Raw genomic sequence first — 8,669 nt, 5'->3', positions numbered from 1 at the left:
ACAGGAAGAGGACCACATAAATCACTGTGCACAAGCTGTAAAGGGGCTGAGGCGTGCCAAGAGGCACGTTTGTCAAAACTGTCCCGATGATGTTTTCCGAGTACACATCCGGAACAAACACCATCTCTGCAAGATACCATAGGAAGACCTGTCACCATATTTTCTTTACATAGATGCTGAAGGGAGCGATAGTTTAAGTGACCAAATCGCTCATGCCAAAGTTTGCTCACTTCATCATTATGAGCAACAAATACTGAGGGAAGATTGGATGTCCCAAAGTTGTGAAACTTATACAACCTTTTGGAATCATCAGCAAGACCAGTAGCTAGAATCTGTTTAGGATCTTTTAGATCCTTGATTACAACATCATGAGGTGAAAATTCAACAATTTTACCTTCACCTGAATGAGTTATCTGATAGACAGATAGAAGGTTGCAGGATAAGGTTGGAACACATAATACATCATTAAACTGACCATTGTCTAGATGAACAGTTCCAGTCCCTACAACATTAAGAGATCTATCATCACCAATATATATATTTTTGGTGTTACAATCATTTAAAGAATAAAACATGGCTTGGTTTTTGGCCATGTGACAAGAGGCTCCAGAGTCAATGAGCCACTCATGAGAATGAGAAGAAGAAGAAGATACATTTAATGCATAACCAGACTGAGATGATTGACAATGAGATGCAGAAAGTGCCATTCCGGAAGTTGAAGTTGAAGTAGGCTCCACATGGATGTTATGTTTCTTCATTGCGGCTTCCAAGGCTTCCATCTTCTTAAAGCATTTAGATTCTAAGTGGCCATCTCGATTACAAAAGTTACAATGTCTATCAGTCTTCTTCCATTTGTTTTTATTGGTCTTATCATTTTGCTGAAATGATCTTTCATTTTGAGGCTGAAATGGTTTAGGACCATTCTTTTGAGGATATGACTTCTTAGGATTCTTTGAATTTGGTTGCTGCTGGGCGGCTAACGCTTTCGTGGAAGAGTTTCCAAGATTAAGAAGACCAAGGTGTAAGAGTTTTTCTTGTTCTCTTATTAAGGAATCACAAAAGGAGTCAAAGGAAGGGGGCTTGTAGTCTTGTCCTTGACAAATGAAAGCTTCTCTTGTAGAATGGAAAGTGGAAACAAATACAGAGTAGGTTGGTCCCAACTTAGTAAGGATGTAATAAATAAGGTTACCATCGTCTTTCTTAACTTTAACACCTTCCAGGAGATATCTAAGGTTCTTGAATTTGGACAAGAAATCTTCAATGCAAGAAAAATTATTAGGATCCAAAGTAAGCAGCTCATTTTCAAGTTGATGGGCTCTAATTTCATTTTTAATCCCAAAAACTTTAGCAAGTTTTTCTAATGCTTCATGAGGAGTCTCAAGTTCCGCAATGTGGAATCTAAGATTAGGAGAAATAGACATCCCTATCAAACCACGTGCTTGATCTTGTCTATTTTCCCATTTTGCCGCCTTGTCTTCATCTTTTGGTTTCTTCTCTTGGTCTGTGGCTATTCTAAAGAGACCTTTACTTCTAAGTAAATCTTCGATGTAGGCTACCCATTGGAAGTAGTTAGTGCTGTCAAGAATGACTTGGCATGGGCTTTCCATTTTAAAAAAAAACTGAAGCTGAAGATGCTGAAAGTAGGTGTTCCAATGGATAGATCTTGAAAAAATAGGCGGTTTTAAAAAAAACGGCTCTGAAAAAGGCTTCCGGATGAAGAAGTTATGGCTTTTTGAAAAATAATTGTTGAAGTAGCCGGCAAAGTGCGCGAATGTGCGGGAATGAAAAAATCCGCCCCCACAAAATGGAGACTTGAACCCAAGACCTCTACTCTCTTAAAATAGCTTTGAACCAATTGATCTATACAAAAAATTTGAGAGAGAGAGAGAGAGAGAGAGAGAGAGAGAAAGAGAGAGAGGGGGGGGCCTCGGTTTGCGTGCTTGCCTTGAGAAAGCTCTTTTTCCCTACAAAACACAAAACACAAAACCCAACACGAATATGCAAAGAAAAACGAACCTTGAGGCTCGAAGTTAGCTTTAGCCAAAAAACTAGAAATTTTAAAAAAAAATCTCAAAGTTAGCTTTAGCCGAAAAACTAAATATTTTTCTCAATGTTTCTGATTTTCCGAGATCACACTAAGGTCCAGGGAAAAGAGCATACGCATGAGAAAAATCCTTCCTTTCTGTTTCTGATTTGCCCAGATCGCACAGAGTCGCAGGGCAAAGAGCATACGCAGAAATGAAAGGTATAGATCCGGTTAAAAAAAAAAAAAAAGGCTAAATAAACTGAGACCGAAATAAGCAGAGAGAAAATAACAGTAAACTGCAAAAAAAAAAAACACTGTATACCTCCCGATCTGAAAAATGACGCAGCTAGGGCTATCGGAAACCTTTTCACGTGAAACGAAAGGGGTTCCTCACTGGAACAGATGCTCCGAACGCAACAGAGCAGTCCTCTCGGCCCGAAAGCAGTCAGAAACAACAGATCTAGGAAACGACAGCCGCATGCAGTTCTACCGTCTTCAGATTTGGATCACCAACGGACGCGGCCCTCAAATAGCTCTGATACCATGTAGGAATTTACAGGGTAAGTTCCACAGAAAGAATACCAAAAGGACACCGCTCACAACCAGATCTCAAATCAATACACCAGTATTTTTGACGTGGTTAAAACCCTCAGAGTGCAAGGAGGGAAACAGTCCACGGCCTGTCCCAACGTGGGTACTACAGGCAATTTATTAATCAAAGAATGAAAATTTACATAAGCTTCTCTCATGCACGGATTACCCGAACAATGACCCTCCATGCGCTTTAAATAGAACTCATGGACCAATCGGGTGTCAAGCCACGGATCAAGTGTCGGTAATACCGAGGTGAGAGTGAACCGTCGGATCACTACATATCGTGACCGTCGAATTGTAAGTTACAAAATGTACAACGGTAAAGAAACACACTTTACCTAACTCTAACCTAACTCTATACTAGACCAAGTTGAACTTAACTATATCCTATGTGTCGAAATATCCTAACAGAACACCTAGATGTCTTGTGGAAAGATCCGAATAGCAATCCAACTGAAAACCTCACCAAGTTGTCTCAGATTGCAGGAGCATATGCTTCTGCAACCATCGACAAGGCTTCCGAAGTTCAACAACTTCTAAAAGAACGTGAAAGCCAAATACAACTGCTGCAACAACAGTTGCAACAAGCCAATATAAACGCTGAAGCTTCCAAGCAGCTTGAAAAACTACAAGAAGACTTTCGCCAGATGCAGCTGAGCCACCAAAGAAATATTGAAGAAAAGGAAAAGCAACTGCAGACGGTGCAAGGAATGCACAAGGATGAACCCAAGCTAACAGAATTTATTTCAGAATCCATCAGCTTGAACGACCAACTGTCACAGCAACAGGAGGACATGGCACGTAGAATATCACAGTGGAGGCATTTTTGTGAGCTGAGCGACAAGATCACCAGCCAGGTAGTGGAACTACGGAATGACTATGACCAGGCCAACAAAAGAGTAACAGAGTATCTGGCTTGGAAAAATGACGAGGAAGGGAAGAAAGCAGGGGCGCCTAAGATTAATGAAAATCACAAAGATTTGCTCTTCAACAAATGGGACGAGCAAATAACACAGGCGGAGCAGGCGGCAGAGTCAGCGGCAACACAGGCGACCATACTTATCGATTGTGTAAATGAAAATTTGCACAGAGCTAATTTGATTTCAGAGTCCACCCCGGGATACTTACCAAATGCGTTACAGCTGGGAGCAGAATGGAAGCAGAAAGCACAGGCAAACGGGAAGACAATTCAGGCATTGGCTAGGTTAAACTGGGAAAGTTACTGGACTTACTTAGTTAAGCCTCACAGCCAATGCATGACGGTAAGGTGCATCATGAACGCGGCCGAGAAAGTAGCGCCAGCTCTTATGGACGCTGTTTTCGCAGCCCAACTAAGCACGAAAGTCGGTCAACCGACTCTTCTCAAGCCCATGCTTGATAACTGCAATTTCAGGGACCAAATTAGGAAGTAATTTCAATTTAGAAAGTTGTTTTTCTTTTTGTTTTACTGAATTAGAAAAAGGGCGGTCATTTGAGAGCCGTATCCTAAATTTTGTAATAATACTATTATTAGGATTAGATAGTAGTATTTCAACCCTTCTCATTGCATTGGAGAAGGGTCCAAAAATTTGTCAAAAACTTGTCCTCAGAACATGCACTTCTGCACCCTCAGAGGAGGTTTTGATGAATGGAAGGATCATGATTTATTTATGTTTGCATTTTTATGTCTGCTACTGATGTTGCACTTCTATACTCTTGGTAGACGTTAGAAGCAAGTAGAGGTAGATCGTTATTGTTTGAAGTCTATGAGTAAGGATTAGTCATTAATGGTACTTTTATCTCTTGATTAATTTCTGCTTGTATTCTTAAAGCGATATACAGCTGATATTGTTTGCATGCTAATGTATGAATATATAAGTTATCATTTGGCACTTCTGTATGATGGATTTATCTATTTATGCTTAATATGCGAATGATTTGATTATGCGATGTGCTGTTCACAACCGCTCTACCTAACTTCTTATGCAGAATGGTTTATCTTTATTGATTTATATTCTGATATCAGTTGAATGATCTTTATTACCAGCTGATGTTAGAAATCTTTCTAGATCGCATAACAAAAGAAACATCCCGGGTTAATGTAAATTCAGTGTGTTGTTTTTCATTTGATTATAGTAATTTAGATTCAAGTTTGCAAGATAGATTTACAGTAGTTTTAGAACGTTTCTTAGAAATAACCTAACCAAAAATTCCACACACACACACATACACATCCCATGCATCGGGAAGCTGGTCCGGTCATGCCCAGTCGGACCCGCTACTCCAAACGGGCAAGGAGCCGCCAACCAGGTTCTGGACCGGGTGGGTATCCCCCTTGTTGTTGACCCGACTCCGGGGCCCTCAACATTTCTGGCACTAGAAGGAGGGCCTGAGCCTATTGTCTGTTGGAATATTTTTAAAAAACTAAAAGAGGATGTCTACTCACAAAATTCCCATTTGGAGTTGCATCCATGTTCCTACATCTTCCAACACTCCACCGGATGTGGTAAGACTATTATCTCAAGTAAAATTTAATGGTGAGAATAATTCTTCTGCATTTCATCACGCCTTACAGTTCATCCATAGAGTCTCTAGTGCTGATATTCAGAAAATTGACGAAGGCGTTTTATGCAGGATTTTCACTCTCACATTCATAGCAGAAGCTAGGAAATGGTGCAGAAAACTCCCCGCTGCATCAGTCCACAGCTAGGACCAACTCGTTAAAGCTTTCATCTTAGAATTTGATTGCTATGAATATGACCAAGTGTATGATGAAATCGACTATCTGCGAAAACAAGACGAACCCGTGAGGGATTTCAATATACGATTTCATCTTAAATGCCTACAATATGATCTTGAGGATGAGCTCACAGATGAAGAATCTTCGGATTGCGATGAGGTTTCCCTACCTCCTGTACCTGAACAAACGGAATTTAGCCTAGGAGTTTTGCATGCTCTGACATCAAAAGAAGAAGGCGAAAGTACTAAAGAGGAAAGCACCCTGACACCAGAAGACGACTTTAAAACAAAGTCAAACAGTATTTTTTCGAATCAAATACTGATGCCAAGGTTAGATCCATCCACCGTTTCTCTTTCGAAAAGTATCGACGAAAAAAGGTATGACCTAAAGCCTGATACTTATTGTGGATCTGATGAACGAGATTTATTTAATGTTTTTAAATGCATTTTTCCAGATCCACACTTTTCTCTTTACCTTGATGTTTTTAGTAGTAACAATCTTCTCCCTCATAATATCAAGTCTATTCCATCAGAGGATTATTCAAACAAGACATTGTTAGGTTTCCGAAATAAAGAGACCAATATATCACAGCCTACGATTTATACCAAACAAGAGCCGCCTCATCTCCCTTGCCTAAAAACACATAATGAAAAAGAGGAACATAGGGAAAATGGTAAAGTCTTTCGAGATAATTGCTGTGATAACTGTGATAATGTCGAATTGTCACAAGTAACTCAATTAGGGTCAGATCATAAGAAACATCTTAAACCAGAAGCTATCCCATCTAACCGTCATCTCAAAGCAAAATCCCATTTCAATATCCATGACGATGGTCCTATCTATGATTCATATCCAGAGGAGGTCTCCATCCCTGATCGCAATCATGATTTAATTCCTAATTCACAGAACCCGGCCAGTTCTTGTGAAAAGCAGAAAGTCACAAGTAACTCCCAGACGTGTGACGCCACCGTATATATAGCTACCCAATCTTTTCTTCTTCGCTTACATTCCTTTTGTGCAAAATCGGACTTCTTTTTAAAACTCCAAAATTTTGATAGAGTAGATTTTGGCGATCTATGTAAAAAAACTTTCATTTCAAGCGAGATCGCTAAAAATTTAGAATTAACAATCAACGGGTTACAAGCCATCGGAATTGAAGAACCTGTTTCACGGTTCGGCTTGTTATCCTTACTATTGAAAAATCACCCATTTACAAAAGAAGTTCATCCCAATTTTTGTGATCCAATAGGTATTCGGTTGGAAGAAACCTATCATAAGAAGATAAAATCAGACAAGATTCCAACTAGATTCACGGTTCCTTACCCCCTAACCAATAAGTTCTACCCGAGGGGAATTCAATTCATTTTTTTTATGCTCGGGCAATCTATGTGGCTAGGAATAATAATGAATCGTTGGTTCCACTGGAAATACCATTTTTCTTAGCTATTTCCTGTACATAATTAGAGTAGGAGTAGTGGTAATTTAGATAGGGTATTAGTTTGCTTCCAATAAAGATAGGCAAAGTCAATTGTATTCTCTACATGACCCTAGATAACAATTGCCTATCCGAAATAAATTTTGTTCCCGCTAAACAGTATTTGACGGTTACTGAAGAAACCTTGTCTCTGTTAAAGATTTTGGAATTTTGGCTCTTATGAACAGCTAATTTTCTGGGAGTCTGACCTTTATTATCAATAGATCTTTAACCCAGAGATGATGTTAAAGTTCAAACCCAGAAAATTTTTAAAGAAAGTTATCTCGGCGAGGAATTCGTTTATAGATCAGCACAATGAAAGGTATCAGTATTAGAATAAAGATTCTCTGTAAAAGCAACCTTTATCAAAAGCAACCCTATCATTGTCGTCCAGAACTTTCTTAAGGAAAGAGAATTTGACTTCCTCCCTGCTAAAGGAAAATGCAACGTTCAGAGAAATGACCCAGAAAGATGCTATATCTCGAAGAATAAGAGGTCTCATCACGAGCCGACTTATCATGATCACAGATGTTATAACTTGCTGACTTTGCCAAAACTGTCTACCAAAACAGGGCAACGACTCAAGATTGTTGCGATCAAAAGACAAGGGGTCTCATCACGAGCCAGCTTGTTCAGCAAAAGTATAAATCGAGTGAATGACTGTGTCATAATTTGGCCACCAAACCAAGACATTGTTCTTTAGAGAATAAAAAAAGGAAAAAGCATCAGCAAAGGTATATTTCTTTTGAAAAAGTTGTTAAAAAACCCGAAGCTGGATAAAGGATCATTCCTGGATAATAGGTAACCCTGTCGAGGCTATGGACGCCTGCTGGCAGCAGTGGCTCTACCTTCGACAAAAGGGCATTCTTAAAAAGGGGTTGATACATAAGAGAACTCTTTATTTCTATGTCTTAACAAGGCCAAGTAGTAACTGATCTAAACTCGGAAAACAACCTGGGAATGCAAGTAATTGAAATAAGATGGGGATAAAACAAAACATCATTGATGCTTTGAAGTATTGTTTGTTGTTATCTTTTTATAATAAAGTTCGAATTTCCTGAGAAAATTTTTAAAAGAAAAATCCGAAAACATCAATAGAAAAAGAGCAGAGATAACTGGTTCTCCCAAGTGAATCGCCAATTGTTGTGGCCAGCAACAACCCCCCCTAATTCAGCCTAATATCAGTCATAATGATAGATTGAATAGGGGACCCTTAGTTAATTTACGAAAAAAGAAAACAAAGACTTCTTTTGAAATTACAAGCATAAAACGTAGAAAAAGGTCCTTAGACGATTTAAGTCTAAAACTATGTTCATGAAAGAAAATCTCTAAGAGTGCATCACAAAAAAGATAAAAAATGAACAACATCGCATCGCAATACACTGGCCTCCATAAAGAAAAGCTTGTAAACCCGCCGACCTGCGATCGTGCGATCGCACATCGCAGAAACTAGGCAGAGTACGTTGGCAAGCATTGAATTGTTGCGATCTGCGATATGACGATCTGCGATGTTGCGATCACTGCCGTTTGCGATTGTGCGAAATGCGAGGACGCGCTGGAAAGTCATAAAAGCACCTTGGTACGACTCTTTCGGGCACGCCACCCAAAGAAAATCCACTTACCATTACCTGACTTGGAAATTATGCGCATTCAATATTAGTAATGAATTAGTTGTCAGTTATTAAGTGGCATAAATACGCGTGCCTTAATGCGGATTTTGATTCACGTAAGGTGGCGTATCTAATCTATCTCTTGCATTTAACGCCCCCCCATCACCTTTCTGATCGATCTTTCCATTTCGCTCTTAACTTGCAGGAGCAAAGCTCGAAGGCAAAACCGAACAGAAACGCTAAGCG

Source organism: Pinus tabuliformis, chromosome 2_2, assembly GCF_031772625.1.
Source record: "Pinus tabuliformis cultivar Carrire ecotype Pingquan chromosome 2_2, CPIR1, whole genome shotgun sequence".
NCBI lineage: Eukaryota > Viridiplantae > Streptophyta > Pinopsida > Pinales > Pinaceae > Pinus > Pinus tabuliformis.
Note: the sequence above shows the minus strand (reverse complement) of the source record.